Source organism: Mesocricetus auratus, unplaced genomic scaffold, assembly GCF_017639785.1.
Source record: "Mesocricetus auratus isolate SY011 unplaced genomic scaffold, BCM_Maur_2.0 Super-Scaffold_100010, whole genome shotgun sequence".
NCBI classification, from domain to species: domain Eukaryota; kingdom Metazoa; phylum Chordata; class Mammalia; order Rodentia; family Cricetidae; genus Mesocricetus; species Mesocricetus auratus.
In genome coordinates this window covers 47,872,649-47,886,572 of record NW_024429194.1, presented here as the reverse complement: position 1 = coordinate 47,886,572, position 13,924 = coordinate 47,872,649, and positions in this window count along the sequence as shown.

Genomic DNA, 13,924 nt, shown 5'->3' with positions numbered 1-13,924 from the left:
ACCCAGGTAGCCATTGGGGAAATGCTAAAACCACACATGAGATTACTACACACCCATTGGGATGGATAAAATAAGAACAATGGGCAATTTATGACACTCTAGGAGCTGGAAAGACATTTCAGTGATTAAAAGCACATACTGCTTTTGAATAAGACCCATGTCCAGGTCCTAGCATCCATGTCTGTCAGTTCACAAGCATTTGTACTTCAGGGACTCCAACACCTCAGGCCAAGGGCCAAGGTCCAAGGGCACATGCACTCACACACACACACACACACACACACACACACACACACACATACACACACACTTTTTAAAAATGTATTTATTGTTGTGTTTATGCATGCTGTGGGGTTGGGGGCCTGCTTATGGAGGTCATGGGACAAGTTCCTGAAGTTACTTCTTTCATTCTGCCTTTATGAGGGTTCTAGGGATTTAACTCAGGTCATCAGACTTGCATACCAAGCACCTTTACCCCCTGGACCATCTTCCAAGTCATTCTTTTGTTTACTTGTATCTATCTATTTGTTTTGGAGACAGGGTCTCACTCTATGGCTCTGAATTATAATTGCCAAGTAGATGTCCAAGTTGAACAAGTGAGAACCAAGTTCAGCTCTGGAGGAGGGGTGACTTCCCATACCTGCATTATCTGTCTCTCCCAGATAAAGATCAAGTGTCTTTCATATGGGATTTCAAAGCAGTTCAAAGTTGTTAATTAGTTCTCATAACAACTATAAGCAGTAGGTAATTTGGTTATAAGAATTAGATGCATTTGATTATGCCTGTTCTCCACATGAGGAGGCAGACACTGATCTCCCAGAATCCTACACTTCCTTACTATTAATGAAAGTAAGAATTCTCTCATTCCACCGGGCGTTGGCGGTGCACACCTTTAATCCCAGCACTCGGGAGGTAGAGGCAGGCAGATCGGATCTCTGTGAGTTTGAGACCAGCCTGGTCTACAAGAGCGAGTTCCAGGACTGCCTCCAAAGCCACAAAGAAACCCCTTTTTTTGTTGTTTCCTTTTTTGAGACAGGGTTTCTCTGTATTGTTTTGGAGCCTGTCCTGGAACTTGCTCGGTAGACCAGGCTTGGTCTCAAACTCACAGACATCCACTTGCCTCTGCCTCCCAAGTGCTGGGATTAAAGGCGTGCGCCACCAACGCCCGGCAGCAAATTTTCTTTCTTAAAAAGTGAAGTGCTTACCAGGACAGCATGAAGACCTGAGCTTGATATCCAACGCCCGTGCCAAAGCTAGCATGCTGACCCATACATGTAATCCCAGCTTTGGGGAGATACATACAAGTGATCTTTGGGGCTTGCTTTGGGGCTTGCTAGCTAGTCTAGCCTAATCAGCAAGTACCAGATCCCAGGCAGAGACTCTGTCTCAAAGAACAAAGTGGATGGCTTCTGAGGAACTACTCCCAAGCCTGACCACAAGAATGCACACACATGGGCATACACCAACACAAACACATGAATGTACACATCTGCACATACACTTTACACACACACACACACAGTTGTTGGGCAAATAAATCAAGCTAAAATAGCTATGCACAGGCTGGAGAGATGGCTCAGAGGTTAAGAGCACTGGCTGGTCTTCCAGAGGACCTGAGTTCAATTCCAAGCAGCTACATGGTGGCTCACAACCATCTACAATGAGATCTGGTGCCCTCTTTAGGTGTGCAGGCTTGCATGCAGGCAGAAACATAGTATACATAATAAATCTTTAAAAGATAACAATTCATAAATTGAGTATTTTAAAAACACAACTATTTTTAAATTTTATGTTTTCTGTTTCTTCCTATCTCCACCCCATTTCAGTGAAGTGTATTAGAATGTAAGGACCATAAGCTCATCACTGGGCCTGGAGATGGGAGGGAGAACATTATTATTATTATTTTACTACTTGGGGCAGGTTTCAAGACAGGATTTCTCAGTGTAGTGCTGTCTATCCTGGAAATTGCTATGTAGACCAGGCTGGTCTTGATCTCACAGAGATCCGTCTGCCTCTGCCTCCTGAGCCCTGGGATTAAAGGCATGTGCCACCATGCACAGCTTTGAATTTTTGACTGTCTTCCTATTTCAGCATCCTGAATGTAGAGGTTGTTGTCATTATTTTATGTTATTATATAATAATCATACATTTTATATTATATTTATTTTTTGGTGATAAAGGGATTGAAGCCATGACCTCGTATGTACTAGGCAAGAAGTCTACCACTGAGCTACATCCCTAGACCTATTTCCTATGACAGTGATGATGACACATGCTCCAGACCAGTCATGGAGACTACAATGCAAAGAAAAAAGAAAAGAAAAGAAAAGAAAAAGTAAGTACAAAAAATATGGATGATGGTTTGTAATCTGAAAACTTAAATAAACTTCACTTTACTGACTAATCAAGGAAGTTCTAGACATCTACCTTCCTGAACCTAGTCTGGAGGGCAAGTACCTTCCTGTTGTTGCAGCAATATTTGCAAAAATGCTTGCTGGTTTTCTAAGTATATCTAGTGAGCCAATGACTTCACTCCTTACTTTCTTGTCACTAGTGAACCAATGACTTCACCCCTTACTCTCGGTATTTGTTTTCCATTTTGCTCTTGTTAGTTTCTCTTTCCCTAGTCATAGTACTGGGATACCAATGTGACTCCTTGCCATCACTGTGGGTTTCATCAACTTGAATGCTGTAAAAGTTGCACGGGATTGAATGCTGGAATTACTGGGTAAGAATTCTTTAAGGAAAAAAAAAAGAAAGAAAGAAAGCAAGTCTGCTAACAAGATTGCATCTCAGCTGAGGGTTCATTGCACTGCATTATAAGAAATTCTCCTATCGCAGGCTCAGTACACTGCTACAAGGGTTGAAGGGGAGACAAAAGGTCCCTGGGGATCACAGCAAAGTCCAGAACCCACTTTGAGACCTAAAGCTAAGATTTTGCTTGTTAATTTTTGTATTTGTGTTACATATATATATATGCATATATATACATACATATATATATATATATATATATATATATATATATATATATATACTTTTTTTTGGTTTTTGGAGACAGGGTTTCTCTGTGTTGTTCTGGAGCCGGTCCTGGAACCCACTCTGTAGACCAGAGATCCGCTGGGATTAAAGGCGTGCGACTCCAACGCCTGGCCCCTGTCTATATCTTAAAACAGCTTTAGATCTCTGGAATTGTTCTCAAAGAACTAAATTGTTTATAAATACGCAGATAATATCAGACAAAAGACCATGGGAAAGAAGTGACCCGTTTTGTCATTTTGATTTCATACTGCTTCCAAGGTTAATGGCAAAGCGAGAGGAGTGTTTTGTTGTCGTTGCTTTTAAACTCCTGCCCTTTTTAAGTATGACTTTTAGTAATTCTTTAGCCAATGATAAAATGCTTTCACTTACATTTTAAATACAGTTTTTATTTTTAATTTTTTTCAAAAAGTTTTATTTTTTAGGTTTTTTTCGGGATAGTGTTTCTCTGTGTAACAGCTCTGGCTGCCCTAGACCTCGATTTGTAGACTAGGCTGGCCTGGAATTCACAGAGATTCTCCTGATTCTGCCTGCCAAGTCCTAGGATTAAAGATGTGCATTACCACCATCCCAGACCTAAATATTATTTATTTATCTGATGTATATGAGGGGGTTCGTGCGTGCGTGCGTGCATGCGTGCGTGTGTGTGTGTGTGAGTGCGTGCATGCGTGCATGCGTGTGTGTGTGTGTGTGTGTGTGTGCGTGTGTGTGTGTGTATGAGACAACATGCAAATGAAGATCGCTGGAAAATCTTCAGGAGGCAGCTCCGCAGCGCTCTACCTCAAGGTTTCTGAGGATCAGACTCAGGTCATCAGGGTTAGTGGCAAGTGCTTTTACCCTCTGAACCATTCTGCTGGCCCCATTTACCTTTGTTGTTTGTTTTCGTTTGTAGACAGGATCTCTGTATAGTTCTAGCATGTGCAAGGCCTTGGGTTCAATTACCAGAACTACACAAAAAAGACATTCAAGAGAGCTGGAGAGATGGCTCAGTGGTTAAGAGCACTTGAAGGGGACCCAGGTTCAATTCCCAGTACCCACATAGCAGCTCACAACCATATGTAACTGTGGTTCCAGGGAATCTTATACTAATGCACATAAAGTAAAAGTTAAATACATTTTAAAAGAGAGATTCAATGTTTCTGAATATTAAGAGTGAAAGCAAGGGATAAAGACAGAAATAAGGTGAAGGGAGTTAGGCTGAGGAATTAAGCTGAAGCCTGTTCTCTATTATACTTAAGTGGGTAAGTGGTGGACAATTGAAGTGTGATCATTAACCCTCTAACTAGAAAACTGTTTTGTGATCCAATCACTTCTCTGAATTTCCCTCTGACTCAATATACATATATATCACAGAGATTTGCCTGCCTCTACCTCCCAGAGTGCTGGGATTAAAGGCATGTGACACCACTGCCCAGTGGCCATATTTTTTATTACTAATTTTTTATGTCTAAGAACAACCAAAAAATCATTATAGGGAGATATAGGAAGGCAAGATAAGGGCAAATAAGATTTCATACAGATGTTTTGCATAAAAACTTTGCAAACTTTTAGCTACTAAGTCATTTTGTATAGTTTGGAATTGTTACATTTTCCTAAGGTATTTATTTTTAGTGTCTTCGAAAAATTATTGTGTGGCATTTGAGAGAGGGAAGAAAAGAATGAGAAGTCTAATAGTTTCACCTTTTTTTCAATGTTTTCAAAAGAATAAATGTTTTGAGCTTATTTCTTAGTGTGTTTTGTTTTGACAGGGTCTCACTATGTAACCCCAGCTATCTTGGGATTTCCTTTGTAGACCAGGCTAGTGTCACACTCACAGAGATCCCCCTTGTTTGGTCTCCTAAGCTCTGGCAGTTTGGGGATTGTTTTTGTTTTTCAAGACAAGTTTGGGATTTTTTAAAAGAGCATTTTGGATGGTAGTTGTAAGCATGAGTTTTCTGGCCTGATAGGTTCCCGCTGCTGTTTCAACCAAATAAGCACATGGACAGTATATTAGTTATAAAACCGTTGGCCGGTAGGTTGGGCTTCTTATTGGCTAGTTCTGTCTTAATTATTAACCCATTTCTATTAATCTAAGTATTTCCACATGGTCTTATCTTACCAGAGAATGGTCTGGATCTGTTCCTCCTTTGGCAAGTTACATGGCGACTCCTGTCTACCTACCCTTCCCAGAAATCTCTTCCTCTGGTAGCTCCACTTATCCTTCCTGCCTGGCCACTAGTCACACAATGTTTTATTCACCAGCCAATAAGAGAAACATATACACGGAAGGATAACCCCATCAGGTAACAGACACATAAGGGGAAATTATTGATATGAGAACCATCAGCAAAACAATGTCCTCAAAAAGGAATAAGTCAGTTAGGAGAAGGCAGTAGTGGGTTTTTACATTTATGTGTATTATTTTAATGTGTGTCTGTGTGAGTGTGTATGTGTGTGTGCATATGTGTTTGTGTGTGTGTGTGTGTGTGTGTGTGTGCATGTGCACGTGAATACAGTGCTTTTGGAAGTCAGAGGTGATGAATCCCCTTGGACCTGATGTCACAGGTGTGATATAGGTTTAGAGTCAAACTTGGTTCTTTGCACCATCTGTCTAGCCTCTGCAATAATAATTCAAAAGTGCCAATGATATTGTGTCATGTTGGTGGAAGTAGGGGCATATCCAGTCTTTTTATCAACTATTATCTTTATAATTGATGTTTCGAATGTTATTTTTTAAATTTTACTCATTTTTAGTTTATGTGCTTTGGTGTTTTGCCTGCATGTATGCCTCTGTGGGTGTTTTGGATTCCCTGGAACTGAGTTGCAGACAGTTATGAGCTACCATGTAGGTGCTGGGAATTGAACCTGGGTCCTCTGGAAGAGCAGCCAGTGCTATTAGCCACTGAGCCAGATCTCCAGTCCCTTGAATGTTATTTTTAACCACTGAGCCATCTCTCCAGATTGAATGTTATTTTTATCATCAGGGCTTTTTGTTTGTTTGTTTGGTTGGTTAGTTCTGAGATAGACTGACCTGAAACTCAGTGTGTGGCCATAGATGGTTTTGAACTTCTGACCCTCATATTCCATCCCTGGAATGTAAGGATTTCAGGTTTGCACCAGCAAACCTGGCTGGCTGTAACTCAGTTCCAGGGCTTCTGACACCCTCACACAGACATACATGGAGGCAAGACACCAATGAACAGAAAAGAAAGATAAATTATATAAATTTGCTGTATGATTTCCTACCACAGAAGAGACTGATCTTTTAACCAGGTATGGTGGTATACAACTAGAATCCCAGCATATGAAAGGCGAAGGAAGGAGGATTGATGTGAGTCCTAGGGTAACCTTAGCTGTGTCATAAGTTCCGTGCTAGCCTAGGCTAAAGGGCAAGATATTGTTGCAAACCAAGAACAAAAAACAAAAGTTGAATCTTGAGAGACGACTCAGCAGTCAAAAAAACTTTCTCCTCGGGCTGGAGAGATGGCTCAGCGGTTAAGAGCACTGACTGTTCTTCCAGAGGTCCTGAGTTCAATTCCCAGCAACCACATGGTGGCTCACAACCACCTTGAACGAGATCTGGTGCCCTCTACTGGCATGCTGAAGATTGTATACATAATAAATAAATAAAATATTAAAAAAAAAAAAAAACTTTCTCCTCTTCTAAAGATCAAGTTTTATTCTCATCAACCTTGATATCCCAACCCTCCTCCCCAGCTCCAGGGGAACAGATACCCTCTTCTGGCCTCAAGGACACCAACACATGTGTGACTTACACAGGCACACACACGTACACATAAAAAAGTAGCTTTTTAGCTCTAAGGAAGAAGTTCACATTTTAAGGCATAATGGTTTTGTTTGGAAGCCATCTCTAAATATTTAATTGGTTTTAACTATGGGAATTCTCGATTGAGAAAGAAGGAACTCATTTTGGGTGTGGGTTTCTCTTTGTTTGAGAAAGCCTCTCTGAAGGATGGATGTATACTAATTTTGTTCAGGGTGAAGGTCGGGAGTGTGAGTATTACAGTAGCTTCGTTATTGCACAAATTGTGCCCTTGAAATTATCTTTGTAATTTCTGAAAGCAGATAGTCTAGCACAGTTATTTGGAGGTCATTATGAAGGGCCAGATAAATATTTATCAAAAGCCAGAAAAACTAGAATGCAAGGCCAGAAGAAGGTCTTGTGTTTAAACTTGAGTGAATTTCAAATGCTTATGCAGCAGCCTTAGCCTCTGGTGAGAAAAATGGGAACTTACTTAATAACCAGAGAAAGTATTGGAAAATTATCAAACATCTGTAGAATGTGCAATAAATAGGATATTCATTGTGACCCCCTCCCCCAATCCTCTAGGCACCGTGAAGCTTATACAGGATCAAGTATCTGTGCTGCTTTATGTATTTAGCTAGCTTTTTTTTTGTTTGTTTGTTTGTTTTTAGAGACAGGGTTTCTCCGTGGCTTTGGAGGCTGTCCTGGAACTAGCTCTTGTAGACCAGGTTGGTCTCGAACTCACAGAGATCTTTCTGCCTCTGCCTCCCGAGTGCTGGGATTAAAGGTGTGCACCTTTAGCTGGCTTTTCACTTTGGTTATGATTTATTCAACACTTTCTGGCTTTGTAGCAGCAGGGGATTTGGTCACTGTTCTCTGATGTCACAAATCTTTTTAAGGAAATATGATTTTTACGTATTAATTAACTTCATGAAATAATAAAGGATGCTGGGCGGAGGTGGTGCATGCTGTTAGTTCCAGGATAGGCTCCAAAGTTACACAGAGAAACCCTGCTTGGGGGGGGGGGATGATGGATAGATTCCAGGAACTTCAAGAGCTCAGCACAATTTTTATTCCTATTTTTGGTTTTTTGAGACAGGGTTTCTCTGTATTGTTTTGGACGCTGTCCTGGAACTCACTCTGTAGACCAGGCTGGCCTCGAACTCACAGATACCCGCCTGCCTCTGCCTCCTGAGTGCTGGGATTAAAGGCATGCACCACCAACACCCAGCACGGCTAGCTTCTTTCTCATGTCTTAGGGACAGTCTTGAACAATTTATTCCAACAGTGTTCTTGAGGACAGCTACCAGGGATAGTGATGAATCAGGCACAGTTACACAGTCTCTAATTTTAAATTGTTTTGCCATCTAGTAATGAAAAAAAGTGACGAAAATGCAGTGTGACAATGCAACATTAGATAGACATTTACAAAAGGAGCCCTTGCAGGCCTTTAATCCCAGCACTCAGGAGGCAGAGGAAGGTGGATCTATGTGAGTTTGAGGCCAGCCTGATCTACAGAGCGAGTTCCAGGACAACCTGGGGATACAGAGAAACCCTGTCTCAAAAAAAAAAAAAAAAGCCAGACAGGAAAGAAAAGAAACAAAAGGTCACATATCTACTCTTTGAACAGCAGAGTTAGTTTCTGGCATCAGTAAGGAAGAGCTCTTATGTCAGTAGAGAAGTCCAGGGTAAATCAAGTAAATTGTGGAAAGTATGGGACTAGCAAGATGGCTCAGAGGGTAAAGGTACAATCTGAGCTAGAACCCTGGGACTTTCCCTTACCCCAGTAATAACAGTACACTTTTTAAAAGTTGTGGGACAATTTTTTGTTGTTTTTGTTTTTTGAGATGGGGTTTCTCTGTATAACAGTCTTGGCTGTTCTGGAACTTGCTTTGTAGCCCAGGCTGGCCTCAAACTCACTGAAATCTGCCTGCCTCTGCTTCCCAAGTGCTGGAATTAAAGACTTGTGCCACCACCACCTGCCTAAATTGTGGAAAATTTAAGTCTTCGAAGAATTTTCTTTTGGGGGTGGACATGGGAGTTTGAGACAAGGTCTCTGTAGGGAAAAATGTCCAGCCAAAGAAACACACAGTGAGCAGAGCCAAAGAAGCACACTTTGGCCCTGCAACCAGAACCAAAGAAATGCACCCTGACCCTGAAACCAGTGTCAAAGAAACACACTTTGTCCCTGGAATCAGAACCAGTGAAATCAGGACCCAGGAATCAGGAATCAGGAACCCTGGCCCTAAAACTAGAGCCAAAAGGCTAAAAAGGACCAGTGAAAGAAACATACTTTGGCCCTGAAACCAGAGCCAAATCTGACCCTAACCTGTGCAGAAAACTAACCAATCCTTGAGCAGGAGCTCTAGCTAATCTGAGCTCAGCATTGAAATCTGACCAATCCCCACCCTGGAAGCCCTATATACACTCTGTGTCTGTTCATGCTATTTGGCTGTCCTCTGCGCCACTCTCCTGGATTCTTCCCTCCCAATAAACCCCTTGGATGAGCTTCGGTTGAAGACCTTCTTTTGCAGCGACCCTGGGCAAAGCAGAGCGAGTGGGGCTGTAACACTTTTGCCGGGGTAACCTTCCCCTGGCAGAGTCGTGTTGTTACACTGGGTTCTCCACTCTCCTCCTGCTACACTGGGCAAACATCCCCAGCTGGAAGACCCTCTCCTGCTGGAGCAGAGCCAATACACTGGGGAAGCCTTTCCCTGAGGCAGGGCTGTAAGCTGCCCACACTTGCTGCGGCCTGTGATAGTTCTTGGCTCCTGAGCTCCAGGATACCTTTCCATCTGAGCTGTGTAACACTCAGTATTTTGTGACTCCCGAGTGCCAGAATACCTGTCCCACCCGATCTGCCCGAAATGCCTACAGTCTCACTAGGTAGCTCTAGTTGTCCTGGAACTTATTATGTAGAACAGGCTGGCCTCGAACTCAGAGATCCTTCTGCCTCTGCCTCCCGAGAGCTGGTACTAAAGGCATGTGCCACCATCATCCAGCTTCAGAAGTTTGTGAGACACCTGACATGGATGCTGAGAGCAAACTCTGGTCCTCCCCAGTGAGGGGCAATGTATTTGACTGGCTGAGCCATCTCTCTAGCCCCTAAGAAGCTCTGTTTTCTGTTATTCTGACCTGGGTAGATATCTCCGGGACAACCATTGGATATTTGCCATGTTTCTCTGCTAGAGTTAAGCTTTAAAAAAAAATGATCGTGAGGGTTATTCGTAGAAGAATTTCATATTTCTGAGCTCAGGCAACTCCTCAGTTTCCCCATTGGCAAAACATGAACTCTCCTTGGACTCTTCTCCAGGTCCAGTTCTAATGATGTTTATGCCAGGTCAGTTGGCTTTATCTGTAATCACAGCACTGAAGAGGCAGTGGCAGGTTCAAGCAGTCAGGGCAGTATATTGAGACTATCTCTTTAAAACGGCAAACTAACATCCCCTCCTGAGGACTTGCTTTGCTTTTGTCAGTTCTCTAATTTAAAGGAAAGATGGACTCCATGAAGGACCGTAATGTAAAATGAAGATCCATTACTTTTTCAGATGGAGTTGGTCTGTCTACTGGATTTCTGTGTTGTTTCCCCATTCCTGGGTTCCTTACTTCCGTTATTCCTGTCTATTAGGATCCCTTCTTGCTTGCTAAACTTTTGGTAACTGGAATACTTGGGATTTGTCCTTGGATGTGGTGGTGGTGATGACGCTAAAGCTCTTCACAGTCCTCAGGCTCTCCCTCTAGTAACGTAGTAGGACTCTATTCCCAACTCTTCTGAGGTCAGATTTGGCCATGTGACCTCACTGGCCAATAAAACGTGAGGGCACATTGCATCTGGTGGAAGATATTTTTTAATTTTTAAACAGCCAGAGCAAGACATTGGACATCTAGCAATTAAAATTTATGATTCCCTACTCTGGCAATCTTGAAAGCCTATATCTTAGTGAAGCATTCAGTAATCCAGGGACCTCAGGGACTGCAATGAGTAGCATCCCTGAAAAGTATGCTGAATTCTGTAGATCTACATGACATCTTCTTTCTCTAAACACTGGAAGCCCTGGTAACGGACAGTTCTCAGGTGTCCTTGAGAGTTCTTGACTAAGGTCACCTTCCATCCAACCCCGCAGTCTCTATAAAACAACTGGTTGAGAGAGACCTGGTACCCTGCCACATTTTAGGGCAACACTCAAAAGCCACTCCAACTCCAGAGCACCTGCAGGTTCGCTGAAGCTTTGCAACTATGTTATAGCTCAGTCTATCCCACACTCTCTAGTCCTGCTTTCCTTGGTTCCATAGAGACCCCACTCAGGATAGGTCCACTAAATGCTTCTATCAAACACAAAACAGGGTACGTACATTTCTGCCTTAATAAGCTAACAAGATCTGTGGGATGTTATTATAACCTACCCTATCCTGATCACTAGATTCCAAACCTGACTGCCCTATCGGTTCTGTTTTTTTATCAACTAGACTGGTGTTGCCTATCTTTTGTAGTAGATTAAGTCACTGCTAAGTGTCAACTCTTCTAGGTGATTGTCTCACTGTGAATAGTTACATCTGGACTCAGATAGTGACTGTAAGAGCAATAGAAAAGGGACAAGAGCTGCATATTAAGATCTACTGATTATTTCTGCTAAGTTAGTGGTATGAACTTTTTCCACATGAATTTCCCAAGATTTCTTTCCTACATAATTTATTACACATTTATAACATGCACAAGGGCACTTAATGTTTCTTGGGAAAATTTTATGCAAATAATAATTGAATAATAAAGTACTTGACCTCAATTCGAGGAAGAAAAATTGTATTTCACCAGCTAATAAACTTGCTGCACCTTCAACATCTGTCATTTCTCTGAGAACTAAATTTCATATTTTGAAAACTAAATGTTAAACCAATGCCAGTTCCTTATTTTAGGCCTTTTAGGCAAAACAAAATGATAGTAAAGCTAGAGTCAATGCATATTCTCTTTATTTTTTCAAAAGGGATTTTATTACAGAGAAAAAAATTCTCTCTGCCTGAAGGATAAACAGTATAAAAATATTTCAGCTAAAAAAAGAGCCCTAGGCAGGTATTACCACAACTCTTAATTATAGCAGATATTTACTATGATAACAGAAACCAGTTTAAGGAATGTGATTTATTAACATCACGTTCAGATAAAAAGATAAAAGACTTGAATAAGCAAGGGAACAGTAAGGCTTGAGGAGTGTACTTATGAATGTATCCTGGAACAGCCTTTAGCCACAATGAAAGACCGGCAAAACCAGCCTTCAGAAAGCCTTTCTGCCTACCGGGAGGAGGGAGGGCTAGACTCCATCTCTTAAGATCGCCCTCCCACGCAATTTTTCCACCTCGCAGTTAAAGAATTAAAGCCAGACTTCCGATCATGGCGCCAAGCACGTCACCTTCTCCCCTCTCCCCTAGCAAAATCCCACCCAAGTCGGCTGACCCCCGCAGGGGATAGTCACAGTGCCCTCCCCTATCCTGGTTCCCAGAGTACAACCAAACTGAGATTAAAAAAAAAAAAAAAAAAGGTTTAAAGCGGTCGTAGGAAACTGCGGTGCGGGCGAGACCTTCTCCATTGGATGAGGAGACAGGATCCCACTCCATACCTGGAGACCACAACTCTGCGCCCGCCGCAGTTTTCCTGACACAGGCCCTGCAAAGCCCCTCCAGCCTTTGTGAATACAGCCCTCCCTGGGAGGGGTGCGGGCGGCTGTGCGGGCTCACGCTCGCACAGCAGGCCGGCGGGTGCGATTTTAAGTCTCCTCGCCGGCTGCCCATCCTCGCCATCGCTCAGCAGCCTCGTCACCTAAGAAGGCCGTGGGGCCAGCAGCTCGAGCGAAGGCCGACCCCGACTAGCGCGCACACGTCAGGTTCACGGTCTTCACGAGTGAGGCTTTTGTTTGCGCCGCGAGGGGAGGGGAGACGGACGCGGCCCCGGAGTCTCGGCTCCTGGGAAAGGCGGCTCGGCCCCCGGATTCTCAGGGAAACCGAGGAGGAAGCGCCCGCCGCTACCGACAGCAGCGGCAGGATGTCCTCCAGGCTTTCCACCCAGATCCCAGGGTAGCATTAGCCGACGTTAAACAAAAGATGTGGCCGCCCCCCTCCCCCAACCCGCTCGCACAGACCGCCACACCATCCACGTGCGGCAGGGACGCGTGTGTGAGCAGAGGGACCCAGGCTGCCCGCCCCACGCGGGCCCCACCCTGCCCCGGGCCGCTCGGGTGAGACACGCCGCGCCAGGGCCTGGCTCCACGGCAGCTAGCCTGGGAGCGAGGGGCGGGGCCGGGCGGGGCCGCGGGCGCGCAGGCGCAGTGCGGCTCTGTGGCGCCGCCGCCGCCGCCGCCGCCGCCCGCGCTGCACCACAGGCCCGAGACAGACAGGGGTCGGGTAGAGAGCCGGAGACTGAGAGGAGGCGGCGGCGGAGGCGGGGCGACTCCGGTGACCGGGAGCGCCTCAGACTGGCAGCTGCGGCGACTCCCCCCTTTGTGTCTGGTCTGCTCGGAGCCGCTGGAGGTGCTTCCCGGAGGGGCGCAGGGTGTTTCGCAAGCTCTGCTGCCCACCCCTTCCTCGGCCACCTACGTCCTCCTTCCCGCCGCCCCCCGCCCTCGGCCCGCGACGCCCGAGCTCCGCCCGGAGCCCAGAGCTGCGGAGAACGAGGCGGCGGTGGCGGCGGCGGCAGCAGCAGTAGCAGCTTCCTCGGGAGGGGTGCGGTGATTCGCTCCCGCGAGCCAGCGAAGGCAGAAGACCGGGCTTCCATGGTGGAATTTCGTCCAGGCAAGAGCGAGCGGCGGGGATAGCCGAGAGCGAGGCCGCAGGCGGAGCGCCCTCGGAGGGCCAGCCGGGGCAGCTCCGCACGTCCCCGCGTGTCGCGCTCCGCGGCCAGCCGGGCCGCCGCGACCCTCCCCTCCCCCGCGCCGGGAGGCCCGGCCTGCGCGACCCTCGCGCGATTGTTCCGAGGAGGCTGTGGGCTCGCCCATGGAGGCAGGCACCTTTTTCGACCCAGTCGGCGGAGAAGATTTGTTGATGTCGAAATCCGAGTGAAGGGAGCGACGAAGCGAAACTTTAAAAGGAAGCCTACTGTCCTCCGAGTCGGGAGCGATGCGACTCGGGCGGCCGGGCGCCGCTGCCTGCCCC